Source organism: Amphiura filiformis, chromosome 14 (genome assembly GCF_039555335.1).
Source record: "Amphiura filiformis chromosome 14, Afil_fr2py, whole genome shotgun sequence".
NCBI classification, from domain to species: domain Eukaryota; kingdom Metazoa; phylum Echinodermata; class Ophiuroidea; order Amphilepidida; family Amphiuridae; genus Amphiura; species Amphiura filiformis.
The window spans coordinates 53,399,356-53,414,302 of NC_092641.1; the positions used below are offsets into that span (position 1 = coordinate 53,399,356).

Sequence of the window (14,947 nt, forward strand, 5' to 3'; positions counted from 1 at the left end):
CAATTTCTTCCCATTTCTCTCATTCTTGCCCCCTTCCTTTAAATTACTTCCCCCTAAATTACTTCTCTTTTCTTCTTCATTATATTCCAATTTCTTCCCCTTTCTCTCATTCCTTCCCCCTTCCATTGCACTCACTTAAATTACTTCCCCTCAAATCACTCCCAGTTCCCTTAAATATCCTGTCCTTCTTTATATTCTTCAATTTGTTCCCCTTTGGCCTTTCTTACACTACTTCCCCCTGTGCATGAATTGCTTCCCCACAATAAACATGCAAGTTGTTTTCTTTACCTCTTTCATTCCCATTCCTTCCCCCATCCCTCTTAGGCTTCCCTTTGGTTTTCCGTTCATTTCCCTCGTTTTACTTATTCGCGTTTCCTCTCTGTTGCTTTTGTCTTGACCCTATGCTTCCCCATTTTCTCTTCCATTTCTCTTCTTTCCTTTTTAATTCTTTCCTTTTCCCTTCCTTTTTCCCTTTTTTCTTTCCCCTTTCCTTTCTCTTTTTTCCATTCTCCCTCCAAAATTTCCCCCCATATTTTTCTAGGGTGGGGCTCCTTGCCCTTTTTCTTTTCCTTTGCCCTCCTGATTTTCTCTTTCATTTTTTGTCAAAGGGGCACTTTTTTCTTTCATTTTTTGTCAGGGGGGCACTCTTCCCCCCTGCCCCCCCGCTCACGCTACTGTCTCCCCATAGTCTTTGATTACACTACACGGTTGAGTCAGTGCATATGAAGCTTCTATAGCTAAAAAATGGGCCTCTTTGATTGGTTTTTGTCGAAACCTCAAGTGTTGCCTTCATCCAAATCAGAATTTAAGTTTTCCTAACAATATTTTTCAAATTTTATGTCATTAAATGAAAAGGCTCACTTATATTGTCCATATAGGCCTACTAGAGTAATTAGAATGAGCAATGGTCAATTCTCGCCTATTTTCGCCTGTTTTGTCATACGGTTGTAAATTCAATGAACTATGACTTTTAAAAAAGAGCGCTTACAAATTGATCTGGAAAAAGAAAAGAAAAGAAAAGAAAAGAAAAGAAAAGAAAAGAAAAGAAAAGAAAAGAAAAGAAAAGAAAAGGAAAAATAATAAAGAAAAGAAAAGAAAAGAAAAGAAAAGAAAAGAAAAGAAAAGAAAAGAAAAGAAAAGAAAAGAAAAGAAAAGAAAAGAAAAGAAAAGAAAAGAAAAGAAAAGAAAAAAAGAAAAGAAAAGAAAAGAAAAGAAAAGAAAAGAAAAGAAAAGAAAATTTCTTACTGTTAGGTCTAATAATGAAGATTGATTTTATTTTAAACACCTCATTCAGTTTAAAGCATATTGTGATAGCATTTTTTTGTGTTTTGCGCGAAGACTTTCGTATGACATTACGCTATGAATATTCAACAGCTTGATACGCTAGTAGATTATAAATACTACAATATAGCCTACGTATCTTGCACGTGGGTGCACATTGGTGTACGTGCGTACTAAGCACTATAAGCAAGACTTATTTTAATCAATTAATAACCGTTGCATTCTGGGATATTTCAAGTCAAAATGGAGGCTGGTTTAGCGTCGCCTGCGTAGAAACAAGATTCAGTTGCTAACCGAAGATTTTCTTGAAATAAACCATCAAATACATCAGAAATGTAGAGTAAACTAAAGCAAGGTATCTATCAGTTACTTGACCGTAACCTTTTCTTGGTCTTCTTCATTAGACACGAGTGTAAAGGCTTCAAACGTTATGCTAAAATTTTTATTTTTTAATCACCCAGCCCAGTCAGTCATTTTGTGCAACAGGTGTTCATTTTCAATGCATGAATGATGAATGGAAATTGGAATAACATTCCACCCTGTTTTTGTAAGGCCTAATGCATAATGACTCATCACTATACATGCATATTATAGGTATCCCAGGCAAACCTTAGTTAACACATTTACTAGTCAGCGAAATTTGCCGAGACCGGGGCCCAAACACAATGCATATTTACATAGAAATTTGAATTTTTGTCGATAATAAGTTGGTGAAGGAAACCTACATAAATATGTTTTCTATACTTCACTTGACCCAAATATATGATTTTTTATGGTGATAATCAAGTCGCACATGGAATTTCAGAGGGATTTTGATAGCAGTTCCATTAAAAAAAGCTGCTATCGCCATAGGCTGGCCATAGCCTGAATCCTTCCAGGCCCAGAATTGCGGCGTCTTTATATTACCCACAATCCTTCACGTTGCCTTATTCAGGGCCTGAATTAAGTAACATGAAAAATTTTGGTGCACTTTTTTTTACGTCTGGAGCCAGAATTCTGGCTCCATGAGCATGCTTGCAGTAGGAAACTTTTTCTCATAGTCTCCAACACCGCCAGTTTTATTCCGCTCAAACCATTGCAGCTGAGGCCCGGGTTGAGGAGACTATGTCATGAATAAGTAATGAGTTTGCGTCATAGCTTGCATATTGTCGAAATCTGGACAATCATAACTGCAGCCAGCATTAATTGATTTTTGCGGGGATTTTTGGAAAAACAACAGTTTAAGTTTTTAAGTTTAATATTTTTGTTTTCAATTTACTTTCATTGCCACAAATCATTATCATTCTTATTCTTTAATATTCTTCTTATTACCATTATTAGTAGACCTTTTTCCAAGGGGGAGTTGTGAAAAGTGGACTTTCTTCCTAAAATTTGGACCCCGGATTTGGACCTTCTTATTTAGACCAAAAGTTAAAAACTTGAATTTTGGCTTATTACGCTCAAATTGTGATATTTGGGGACTTTCTTTTATACTTTTGCAAAATTAATTTTTTTACTTTTTGGTTAAAAAGAAAACCAATCACAAAATGCCGTTCTCTCGACTTTCACTTTAACTGATTCCCGAGCAACCCAGAAAAAAATCACCCTGTAGTCCTACTACTTTCAACCAGGGTCCAGGGATGTTGTTTCATATCAGTCTCTAAATATTTCAACAAAACTGATTGCAGAATTTTGCCCTATGCCTTCATAAAGATTTCTCAAAAGCAACCGCAAAAAAAAATCGGGTTTATATAAAGGGCATTCAACGTTTTAATAAATAAATTCAACTTTGAACTTAAAAAAAAAAAAAAAATACAAATATTTTGACATTTAAAATGTTTTTTTTTTTGCAGAGTTTTTCATGTAAACACGTCTTCATGACCTTATGTTCTTAGGGAGTGTTCATGACTTCTTTGGTGGGGGTGTAAAATGTGGGGGGGATCAAAAAATATTGGGTTCTAAAAAGGGGAATAAAACCAGTCCTTAATAGCGGAGGCCGGGGTAACAAAATTGAGGGTAAAAGTCCGGGGTAAGATGTACCAGAAGCCATGCACATTTTAATTCTTTTAATGAAAAATTGTGTTTCATTTTATAAATTCTAACATTTACAAGTTTGTGTTTTTTTACTGGAAAACGTATCACCGAATACATCAAAATTGATTAGTCCTGAAAACACACAGATACCGGCACATGTTATATTTCTTTTCATTTTATTTTTCTAACACATGACTGATACAAAAAGGATAACAACTTGATATGGTCAATAATGTTTAAACAAACATCAATTTATTTTAATTGAAAAATACACTAAGAAAAGTTGCATTAATAAAAAATCAATAAAAAATTGGAGGAAATAAAACTGCTTTTAACATGAAGTACCTGATATCCAGATTACTCAGTTTACTTATTTTTGAAAGTTGCCACATCCCCAACTTTTGTCCAATCTGCAACCCTAATAAACTATGACCAAAGAGGCCTAGCCAATTCTGAACACCTTTTCATGAAATTGTACATCACTCATCACTGTCAGGGCCTAGATTTCAACGAGCATCACAGAATCGATTCTCGTATAAATGATTCTTGTAAGATTCGGGTGCGAGAATCAAAATCTCTCTTTGTATCATACAGTAAGTGCAGTGACTAGGATGGATTTTGATTCTTGCAAACCAAGGCGAAATCTAGGTTTCGACTGTGCTGATTTATACAGAGCCCTCAAGTGACATGGAAGAAAAAAAGCGGGGTCTGAGATAGCCTTGAGATAGTAACTGGGGTCCAAGATAGTAATTGAGGCCCGACTTAGTAACTCGGGGTCTAAGATAGTAACTTGGGGCCCAACTTAGTAACTCGTGTCCAAGATAGTAACTCGTGCCCCGAAATAGTAACTCGGGGTCCCCAAACTACTAGTCAGGGCCCCAATTTACTATCTCGGACCCGAGTTACTCTTGGACCCGAGTTACTATCTTGGACCCAAGTTACTAAGCCGGACCTCGATTTTTTTTCTTCCATGTCACTTTGGGGGCTCCGTAGTCAGTGCAGTTGAAATTGCTGCTTTTGGAAGTAAGGCATTTTGTGATTGTGATCCACAGCATCATACCCCCCCACTTTTCTCAAAAAAGATTTTTATACCACTGGAAACCTCTGGCAACATTATGTTTATGTACAAAGAATTTCTTGCAGATTAATTTGTTCAGCAGAAATATCATGAAATTTGAATTATGTTCTGGTACACCAGAACAAAATTACAACAAATAATCATGCATACCTCGCAAATGCAAAATCGGAATCAACTGCAATTTTGGGAATAACCTTTTTGGGGGATATCTACCTAAAATGATATAAAAAGAGGATGCTAGGATCACTAAAATTGAAAATTAACATTATCTAATTATTGTCCACTGTTTAATACATACAGGTACATGTATAACCTACACCACATCCCTCTCTTCTAGGTTATTTATTATTTATTTATTACTATAATTCATAGTCTGTAAAATGGGTACATACATGTACAAAAGTCATACGTAGCTTTTACAGGGTAAGGGGACAGTTATTGGCAAGTTAAAAATGGGCGAGTAAGAGCGAGAGAAAATGGCAAGTCAGATAAGTTTAATATCCCCTGGTCCCTGCAGAGGTTAAAGATTGATCCCTGCTGAGAATACGGGAAGTCTCGCCATTGAGTTTTTTTGGCAGACGAGTTACGACAAGTCCCATCGATGAGTTAAAATTTACGGCAAGTCCCATCAGCAAGTTATGGCAAGTCTTATCAGCAAGTTAAGATTACAATTTGATTTAGGGTAAAATGGATTTTTTCTCATCATCATGAACCTCAACTATAGAAAAAATATTAAATTTGTGTACATCGTGGAACATTCAACTACGCTTGTTACTCCGCAACTAATCATGCTAACTACACGCGCATACAATGCTACTCTACGCGTCCATATTAGCGAGGCTATCTGCGTACAACTGCTTACTACGCACAGCCACGCAAAGAGTATGTTCCACGATGTACACAAATTTTTCTATAGTGAAAGCCATTTTCCATTTAATAATTCATCATAACGGCATTCCTGTAACTCTCTTACAGGACTTGATAGCGTTGCTGTAGCTCGCCGATTTGATCGTGTTGTCGTAAATCGCCATTTGGACTTGATGGCTTTGCCGTAACTTCGCTGGTGGGACTTTGATGGCTTTGTCGTAACTCATCTTTAGCTTACTTTGTGGGGGTAATTGAAAAAAAAAACCACACCCTAATCTCTGGGGGGGGGGTAACTTGCCTTTTCTTTAACTCGCCTTTTTTTACCTCACCTTTATTTTAACTAGCCTTTTTTTAACTCGCCTAGTTACCACTGTGTCCAGTATTTGTTGACTTAATTGTAGTCCACATTATCATAATTATATATTATGAGTTCCACTGTGTGGTAAAACATGTTCCAAATTAACAGTGATGGCTAGTGGCTACCAGCCAGCTAGTCCACTAAACCTAATTGATAGGTAGGCGTAGGCCGTAACAGCCATATGTTGACAATGTCTTTTTCTGTCGATAGTTTTCCCCTCGAAGTTAAATTTGCTTGATTTTTAGTTGAAGTGCCGTTGAAGCTATGTAGCATTTACCTGTCTCTTGCTTAAGCTTGTTGCTGCAGGTGGTTCCTTCCAATAAGTTCATATTTCATCTGTAAAGAAAAATAACCAAAATATCAATTAAAATATTTAGATTTTAATATTGAACAACCTACAGATCCCCAAAAGTGAAAAAAAAAAAAAAAATATCTTTGGGCCTGAATTAGTAGCACGGGCCTGACCAGGGTTGTCACCAGGACCCAAATAGTACTGGTTAGCATAGCGAGCGAAGCTCTCGCGCCTCGCACTACCTTTTTAGTTGAACGCTAGGGATCGGGGAATAGGCTTTGAGGGTACCACCCCTAAAAAAAATTTCTTCCTCTTTTATGATGAAATATCATCATCCACTTCCGGAAACATTAAAAAAAAAAAAATTGAAAAAAAAAACTTAAAAAACCCCCAATTTAGTGAGTGCCAGACGGCCCAGTCCAGCGTGGTGACAACCCTGGGCCTGACTATTAATAAGGGGCCCATGCTACTAAGTCAGATACTATCTTGGGGCTTGAAGTTACTATCTTGGGGCCTGAGTTACTAAGCCAGGCCTTATGGCCTAATCCTTTCATCAACCAATATAGCAGTTACTCATGGACTGTCTTTTGGAACTTGAAGGAGAGCAATAAATAGCTCTTCATGAGCCTTCAAGGAGAGCCGTTTCACATGTCAAACATCACTCTCCTATATCAGATTTAAGGGGTACTACACCCTGGCCAATTTAGTGCCTAATTTTGCATTTTCTCAAAAATTATAGCACATTTGATACAAGTAAGATATGTATATTATAGGGGCAAGGAGTACAACTACGGTACTGCACTGAAAATTCAGCAACTCAAGGAAAGTAGTTATTGATTTATTGATCAAATACTGGTTTTCCCTCATTTTTGACTGTAACTCCACAACTGTTGTTTGTGCTGAAATAAAATTTCCAGTGCAGTAGTTGTAGTCCTTGCCCCTATAATATACATATCTTACTTGTCACAAATGCACTATAATTTTTGAGAAAAATGCAAAAATATGCACAGAATTGGGCACAGAATAAGGAGAGCAGTAGAGAGCAATGCTCTCACTCTCCTCAAAAGGCAGTCCCTGGTTAATCATAGTACACGTACATACCAGCTTTTTGTTGTACCAGTACTGTTGAGTTCATCACTATACATTCTGATTAAAAGCCACCACCTCCTGAAAACAGTTGCTGCAATGTAACTGTACAGTTCACATCAAGTTGACATCACTGGTATCACCTAGTTGGGAAAATTCAAGAAACAAAATATTAAAATGGAGAAACGTTTTACAAGAACAAGCATGTTTCACTGTGCCTCCAGGTTTCTGAAATTGGGCTGCTCCATGCTGCAAGCCCCAGAGTTACATATATGGGAGGTCTAAGTATGGTACCAATTCAAAATATATTTAGACTTGTATGGCATGCGAGTTGTGTTGGAGATCAATGGTGGTGCATCCGTAGTGTACGTAGCACACATATTGCAATTTGGCATTTTGCCCATTCATGCCTAAAGGCTAAACTATGATTAGACTGCGCTGCATTCCTTTTTTTTTTTTTTTTTTTTTGATAAACAATTCATTTCCAATGCATGAAACCATTTAAAATCTATGACGAAACACATCACATCTCCAGTGACTGCCCTGCCCAGAAAAAAGGACTGCGGTAGTTGGATATGACCTGTGTGACCCACCATATCTTAACACATAGACTCAACCTCTTTCATCTCGAATCTGAGATGAATGTTAATGAAGTAAAAATCAATGTGGGTGGTAAATCTTAACCAATAACAGATAGGCAAGCATACATGTTTATGCATTAGCCCAACCCACTGTGTTTGAACCCAACCCACGTGGGTAGCTGGGCCTGTTTCAAAATGGGTCACCAACTTGCTCAATTTTGAAACTTCCTTCTAAATGAAGTTACAGCACATTTTATGTAAGATTCATATCTATCCTTTCATAAAATAATCTTTTTCTTGTGAAAACTACTAGATTTCTTAATTATTTTGATGTTTTTTCACAGGTATACAAAAAACGCATAAGCATGTCGGACGAATTTTGAAAACAAATAACAGGGGCTCCTTGAGCACTTATAATTCAGTTGTTTTATTTCTTTGTACTTACACAATAAATATACACCTTACTAAGTTGATAAATATAAAAATTAAAACCATCTGTCATCAACTTTAGATTTCTTGCAATTTTAAAAATGTACACACTAAATTTTCCGTCCGACATGCATGAATTTTCCAAGAAGTTTTTCCTGTAAAAAACTACTCAAAATTTTATTTATCTATTCCTGTGAAGTATCCATGAATTTAATGTAGAAAATGAATCAATAGTTGTTTTAATCAATTACCTTTAAAAAAATGGACAAATAAAGGGCTACATTTTTTTCCGTCCGATATGAAAACCAGCATGTCGGACGGAATTGTTTACAAGGGCACATTTTTCATTGCCCCCATGCAGGATAATGGCATATTTCCCACTTAAACATGACCAGTTTCATCACATGTACTTTCCTGCAGTCTGATTGGACAAAAGTAGGATGTTCTGTACAATGTACACGATATGCAAATTAGCCTAGGATAATCTGTCATTTGTGCAGAACAAGGTGTACATGTAGCAGTTTTTCTGGCTTCTGCTTATACATGTCTGCGTACACATGTGTACCTACATAAGCTCCTATTTTAATTCCAATTACTGACTTTTTAACATTATTTTGTGTAATTGAAAATAGACCAGTCTGCAATTTTAAATCACAACACCTTTCATGTTAACTAAACTAAAGGCCCTGATGTAGGGCCTCAAGTACAATGTACATTGAAATTTGTTAATTAGCGCTTCAAATGCATGTGTACACACCCACTACACTGTACAGTGTACACACTGAAGAAACTTAAAATTGACATTTTGCATGTCAGTTTATAAATGTAAATGGTGAAGAAATAAATGCCATTTATATAGGCTATTACTCATAGCCAAAATAGGCACTCTGTATGGTACTGAGACTCGGGTGTTATGGTCTCAGGTATGGCATGTTTTTGTTTGTTAACATAGTTTTTGCTAAAATCTACATCGATCAGAAGCTCATTTTGCCTGATACTGGTCTATTTACAATTTACACAAAATAATGTAAAAGAAGCCAGAAAGACTGTGCTCATCCCACAGTGCCCTGTGCAAAGCATGTATTTGCAGTCTGCACATGTGCTACACCTTGTTCTGCACAGATTAGGCTAATGAAAGTTGATTCTTAGTTTCCGTCACCCGCCTCGCATCACCTTTTCAATTTGACCAAAACTTTAATTATTTTTTAAAAAGTCAATTATCTGAAAATTGATATGACAATAATCAAAATTGAAACTCTCAAAATGTCTGACATGTTGTAGGGGTAGAGGATGTACAGTAAATAATGGAATTTAAGGATTACCTCGTCATGTTTCAAGTGACTACAAAAATTGCAAATTTCTTAACACTTAAAAAAACCAAATTCAAATTTTTTTAATCTGTTGCAAAATGTCTGTAATGATGATCTAATACCTGTTTTGAGATGGTCTTTCATCAACAATACATGTATTATGGTAATAGCCATATAAGCAAAAGTTTTGACAATAATGAAATTTTCCAAAATAATGAATAATAAAATCATGACCTCATATTTCATTGAGAAAATGTGATTAGAAACTAATCATTTCACTTCATTAGCCTTATCCTATGCTAATTTGCATATCGTGTACAGAACATCCTACTTTTGTTCAATCAGACTGCAGGAAAGTACATGTACATGTGATGAAACTGGTCATTTTAAGTGGGAAATATGCCATTATCCTGCATGGGGGCAATGCAAAATGTGCCCTTGTAAACTATTAAATCCGACATTCTGGTTTTCATGTAGCCCTTAATTTGTTTATTTTTTTTTAAAGGTAGGCCTAATTGACTAAAACAACTATTGATTCATTTTCTACATTAAATTCATGGATACTTCACAGGAATAAATAAATAAAATTTTGAGTAGTTTTTTACAGGAAACACAAACTTAGAAAAGAAAATTCATGCATGTCGGACGGAAAATTCAGTGTAAATCTAAAGTTGATGACATATGGTTTTAATTGTTATATTGATTTTAACTAAGTAAGGTGTGTATTTATTGTGTAAGCACAAAGAAATAAAACAATACTGAATTGTAAGTGCTCAAGGAGCCCTTGTTAATTGTTTTCAAAAATTCCGTCCGACATGCTTGCGTTTTTGTATACCTGTGAAAAAACATCAAAATAGTTAAGAAATCTTGTAGTTTTCATAAGAAAAAGTTTATTTTATGAAAGAATAGATATGAATCTTACATAAAATGTATTGTAACTTCATTTCTAAGAAGTAAGTTTCAAAATTAAGCAAGTTGGGGACCAATTTCCAATTGATTATCATGTCGGACGGAATCCAGCATGTCGGATGGAATTTGTCAATTTTTCCATTATTACGTCTTTAATAAATAGATGTCAATACTTTTAAAGTATACACAGCATTAGTACATGACCTTATCTTTATAATGCAGGTAAAAATATTAAATTTTGAGAAGTTGCCAAAAAGTCAACATTTCATTCCGTCCGACATGATGCATTCCGTCCGACATGGCCCATTTTGAGACGTTGCCGTTTCCACGACAATGATTGTTGAATAAAGATTGTATGAGAAATTTAATTTATGAATGTTCATTTGACTATTTGGCAGGTCTTTATAAGATATTGTTGTAACTTTCGATAGAATATCAATTTGAATGTCAAAAGCCTGGGAACCCCATTTTTATCGATTCCGTCCGACATGGTCACTTTTTCCGTCCTACACGAAGCCATCAAAGATTTTTCAGACAATACTGCCATAGCATGATAGCTATGTACCATATCCATACCCATGTAAAAAAAAAACAGTCCAGTACTTTTGGAACAAAAATGACAGCCATATTTGCTATCAAATTCCGTCCGACATGATTACGACAATTTTGAAACAGGCCCAGCTCTATCTGTATCATTCAGATTTCCTTTGACAGCTTAACCATCGCGTATACGTGCACGGCGTCAAGCGTATACATTGGACCTTGTGCAAATAATACGCGCTGGACGGCTATACAAACGGCTTAATTTGTAAAAACCACAGGATATGTGCATAAACAGCCAAGACTGCATTTTTAATGAGGTAACATCATACCCACTATATAGAGTGCATAGTTCATTGTATATTCGAAATACAGTAGACCAGTTTTCTCATGGATATCTGAGCTGTTGAATCAGAACAGGGATGATGAGTTTTCCATGGTCAGGTCAGAGAGATTAATTTAGGGAATGGTAAATTAAACTGGTCTACTACAGTAGACTAAACTATGATCAGCTCATCATCATGTGAGATGGGAGTCAGGACTAACTATAAAAAAAAGCCCAAAATTTTCCGCTTTACAAATGTCAAATTCCGCTTTTTTCCGCCTTGTAAATTTTGCGATAAAAAATTTTCACAAAAAAAGCCTTACGCCTTAACATTGGAGATTGTCAATTTCGCACGAATAGCATTTGATTTAAGCATTGCTTGCGACCACCTGCATCATCCTGCATGGCAGTGCGTGCATGCCATTCTACATACACATATATCAATACCATGTTGTTTCTTGTTACAAGTCTTATTTGTTCCACCTTATAAAAACCGAACAAACTTAAGGTGCCCTCAAAGATCATGTTGTCCGCCGGGGTTGTCTGCATCCCAATTTAAATGCATGAATGTCACTCTCCTCAAAAGGCAGTCCCTGGTTACTCATTGTACATACCAGCTTTTTGTTGCACCAGTAGTACTGTTGAGTTCATCACTATACATTCTCATTAAAAGCCACCATCTCCTGAAAGCAGTTGCTGCAACTGTACAGTTCACATCAAGTTGACATCAGTATCACCTAGTTGGGGAAATTAAAGAAATAATATCTTAAAATGGAGAAAAGTTTTACAAGAGGGGCCTCTAGACTTCTCGCGTAGAATTCACATAATCATGCGCCAGTCCTGCATTACACAACGCACAACTAGCGTAAAAGCATTCATACACTCCTATCAAAGCAGCCAATCAGAAAAGTATGAAACATGCATTGATTGAGTATATTGTGTATTCTGCGAAGTCTACGGCAGTGTTTCATGCGTGTTCGTGTCACATAGGATTGATTCATTTTTCGGGCGGGTTTATATTTGGTTCTAATTTCCAACATTTTGAGTGATAATTTGTTACATAAAAAAAGTTAAAATTATGTGTTTTTTTCTTGTCGTGTATGACATGCGCTTATTTTGGGGGGCTTTGGGGGCGCCAGCCCCCCAGGGTAAAATCAGGGGGCAGCGAAATTGAAGGGGCTGCAAAAACAGGGGTGGCAAAAACAAAAACAAAGGGGGTGGCAAAAAGAATTAATAAATAAAAAAGGCAGAAAAATTTGATAAAGCATACAAATTTTTGAAAAAATGTTGCTATACATCAAAATGTGTTGCTTTTAGGGTGCTAGCACCTGAAATCTTTTTTTTTTTTTTTTGCTCTTCACTTTTTCAAACAACCGGAAAAAAATGGGTCAACCTTTTCGGGCTGTTGAGGAAGGGGCAGCAAAATTTAATTTTCTTCAGCCCCGGGTTAGGGCGACCACGGTAGGCCCTACGCCACTGTATGAAATAGATTAATAAACACATACTTAGGCCCTATTGCTCGAGAAATTAGGCAAAATAATGCACTTGCGCTGATGTTGATTCGTCTAATTTTGTCTTCCCCCTTTGGGGCTCATGCATTAGACGCACCAGCATCAGCGCATATGCATTATTTTTCGAGCAGTAAGTAATACGCATTCATAATTACCTATAATTATTGAACCCCAGGCCTTGCCGTTTGACTTTTTTTGGTGAGCGATCGCCCCCGCCGCCCCCCCCCCCAAAAAAATTTCTAGTGAGCGATTTTCCACTCGCCATGGACACTAAATATTACTCACTGCGAATCTCACAAAATCAACCAGCGAATTAAGTGTTAAAACGATTTAGAAAGGTACAAATATTAGTGCCTTTCGCGTGCATTTGAACGTGAATTTTAAAACCGAAACTCTTATTTGAATATACCCCAATAAGTGTATTGTGAAAATTCAACCATTCGCGTACCATCATTCGCTGCATTCATCAACCACTCGGCTTTAAAATCTAGACAGCAATGCCTGGCGCTCAACTGCGTGCATGCCATATCAAATCAATTGTCATTGATACAGGTTGTTTATGACTGATGTTTTTTCGTGGCCTGATCCCGGGCCTGGCCTAGCCTACAATATAAGCTAATATAAGAGTGAATCAGTCATGAGTCACTACACTGCTCTTGTTTACGGTGTAAAAGATGGCCTTATAAACCATGCACACTACACGTGAAAATAATTGAAATAACTTCAGCTTTTATACTTACATTGTTTACCACCAGTGCCACTGCACCGCACCGTGAACGCCGAGGCTGTGCATAGTCAGTGCATCCATGTCACTGTGGTCTGAGCGTGGTCAGTGGCGACGAACTTTCCATCTCAAAATCAAGTTAAATATTGCGATCTGACGGTGTGCAATGGACTCAATATGTTACAAAACCACAAAAGTTTCACCATGATGACTAAAAATCGTGCAAAGTTGATTATTTTGGTTTAAAAATGGGAAAATTGTAAAACTACTAATGGCGGATTTAACAGAAAAAAAATTTAAACATCAGCTACCAAATTTGCTGGCAAAGAGGTTTATTCCTGCATCGGTACTCAGCTGTTTGTTTTCAAGCTCGCTTTATGTGTAGCGAACAAAAGCTACCCAAATCAGCCAAATGTCGGGCTTTAATCAGGGCTCCGTTTGTCTTTATATTCCCATGGTAGCATCATGAACGAAGAATGGGGCACAATAGTAGCTGAAAGCAATGACGTAATCAAAATCTACTAAATATTCATATTTTAGCATTTTTCACTGCACCAATATTGGATTGCTGAACGATTCAGTCCTCACCATCAGCACAACCCGATGACCGTGCGTAGATGTTGATAGGACTGGAGGATTCAGTCTAGGCTGGCCATGCGATTAAGATCTAGAAACACCCCTAAAAGCAGGGTTGCCAAAAGATTTCAGCCCGAATCGCGGGTCAAAAAATCGAAAAGTCGCCCAATTGTTCTCTTAACCATTGGTTTCTATGGGGCAGGAAACTAGCGGAAGTCGCGGGAGCCAATGTTGAAAAGTCGCCCAATTTTTTTCTTAACCATTGGTTTCTATGGGACAGGAAATTGTCAAAAGTCATGGGAAAAATCTTCAAAAGTCGCCCAATTGGGCTACCAAATCGCTGGTTTGGCAACCCTGCCTAAAAGCCGTTTTGGGGAATTTTGCTAGCAGAATCTTTTTGATGAAAGTCAATCTTTGACAAGATGTAACTTTGTTACGGAAAGTGCTATGACAAAAATGTTTTCAGTTTTGGCTTTCTAAGGGCTTTAATTTGATATGTAAAATGATGCAGTTTGATGGCAAATTTGAATTCACCTAGGATACCTACATATTATAATTGTGTTCTGTTGTTGTTGTTGTTTTTGGGTTTTTTTACCTACCATGGATTTTACTGCAGTATGTAAATTTAATTTCGTTGACGTTTTTATTTTAACTGCTTTTTTGTTTTGAAAATGATGATAATTTGTGTAGCAATTTACAAATAATTATTTTGCATTTATTATAAAGCAATTTATTTGTTGTACCGTACTTCAAATTGCTGTTGTTGACTCAGGGTTCACAAATACTTAGATAAAAATGTTTTCTACAGCATTAACTTGTGGAAATAATAACTTTCTAGAATTTTTTCAGAACAGAAAAAAAATTCACAGAATAAGTCACTGATAATATGGCCAAATTGGTCAAGCTGGGAGATTCCACGTTTGTTGATAGAAAGACAGCCTAGGCTAATAGAAATTGGCACTCCATTCGTGGTGGATAATAATAAAGTTTAAAACATGTAGGCCTTGCCTATCATGCTATGTCCGGCACTTAGGCAGGGTGATTCTTTGTTGGATTATTTTATTTGA

General features: G+C 36.6%; 1 protein-coding gene and 1 long non-coding RNA gene across 3 annotated transcripts in view; one reads left to right on the top strand and one right to left on the bottom strand.

Annotated features, from left to right (window-relative positions):
* Positions 1 to 1,339: 1,339 nt before the first annotated feature.
* The window catches only part of LOC140169491 (cell adhesion molecule Dscam2-like), a 54,545-nt gene continuing 40,937 nt past the window's right edge, over positions 1,340 to 14,947 (top strand). The window contains exon 1 of the mRNA XM_072192754.1: positions 1,340 to 1,636. The gene's annotated coding sequence lies outside the window, so the exon portion shown is untranslated. The remainder of the gene's footprint in view (positions 1,637 to 14,947) is intronic.
* On the bottom strand, positions 4,056 to 13,406 carry LOC140170297 (uncharacterized). 2 transcript variants are annotated; one of them, XR_011861519.1, is made up of 4 exons: positions 13,321 to 13,406; positions 11,684 to 11,806; positions 6,991 to 7,118; positions 4,056 to 5,933 (listed from the first exon to the last, which is right to left on the bottom strand). It is a non-coding gene; the product is annotated as an uncharacterized lncRNA (long non-coding RNA). The 2 variants fall into 2 exon arrangements; XR_011861520.1 differs by lacking the exon at positions 6,991 to 7,118.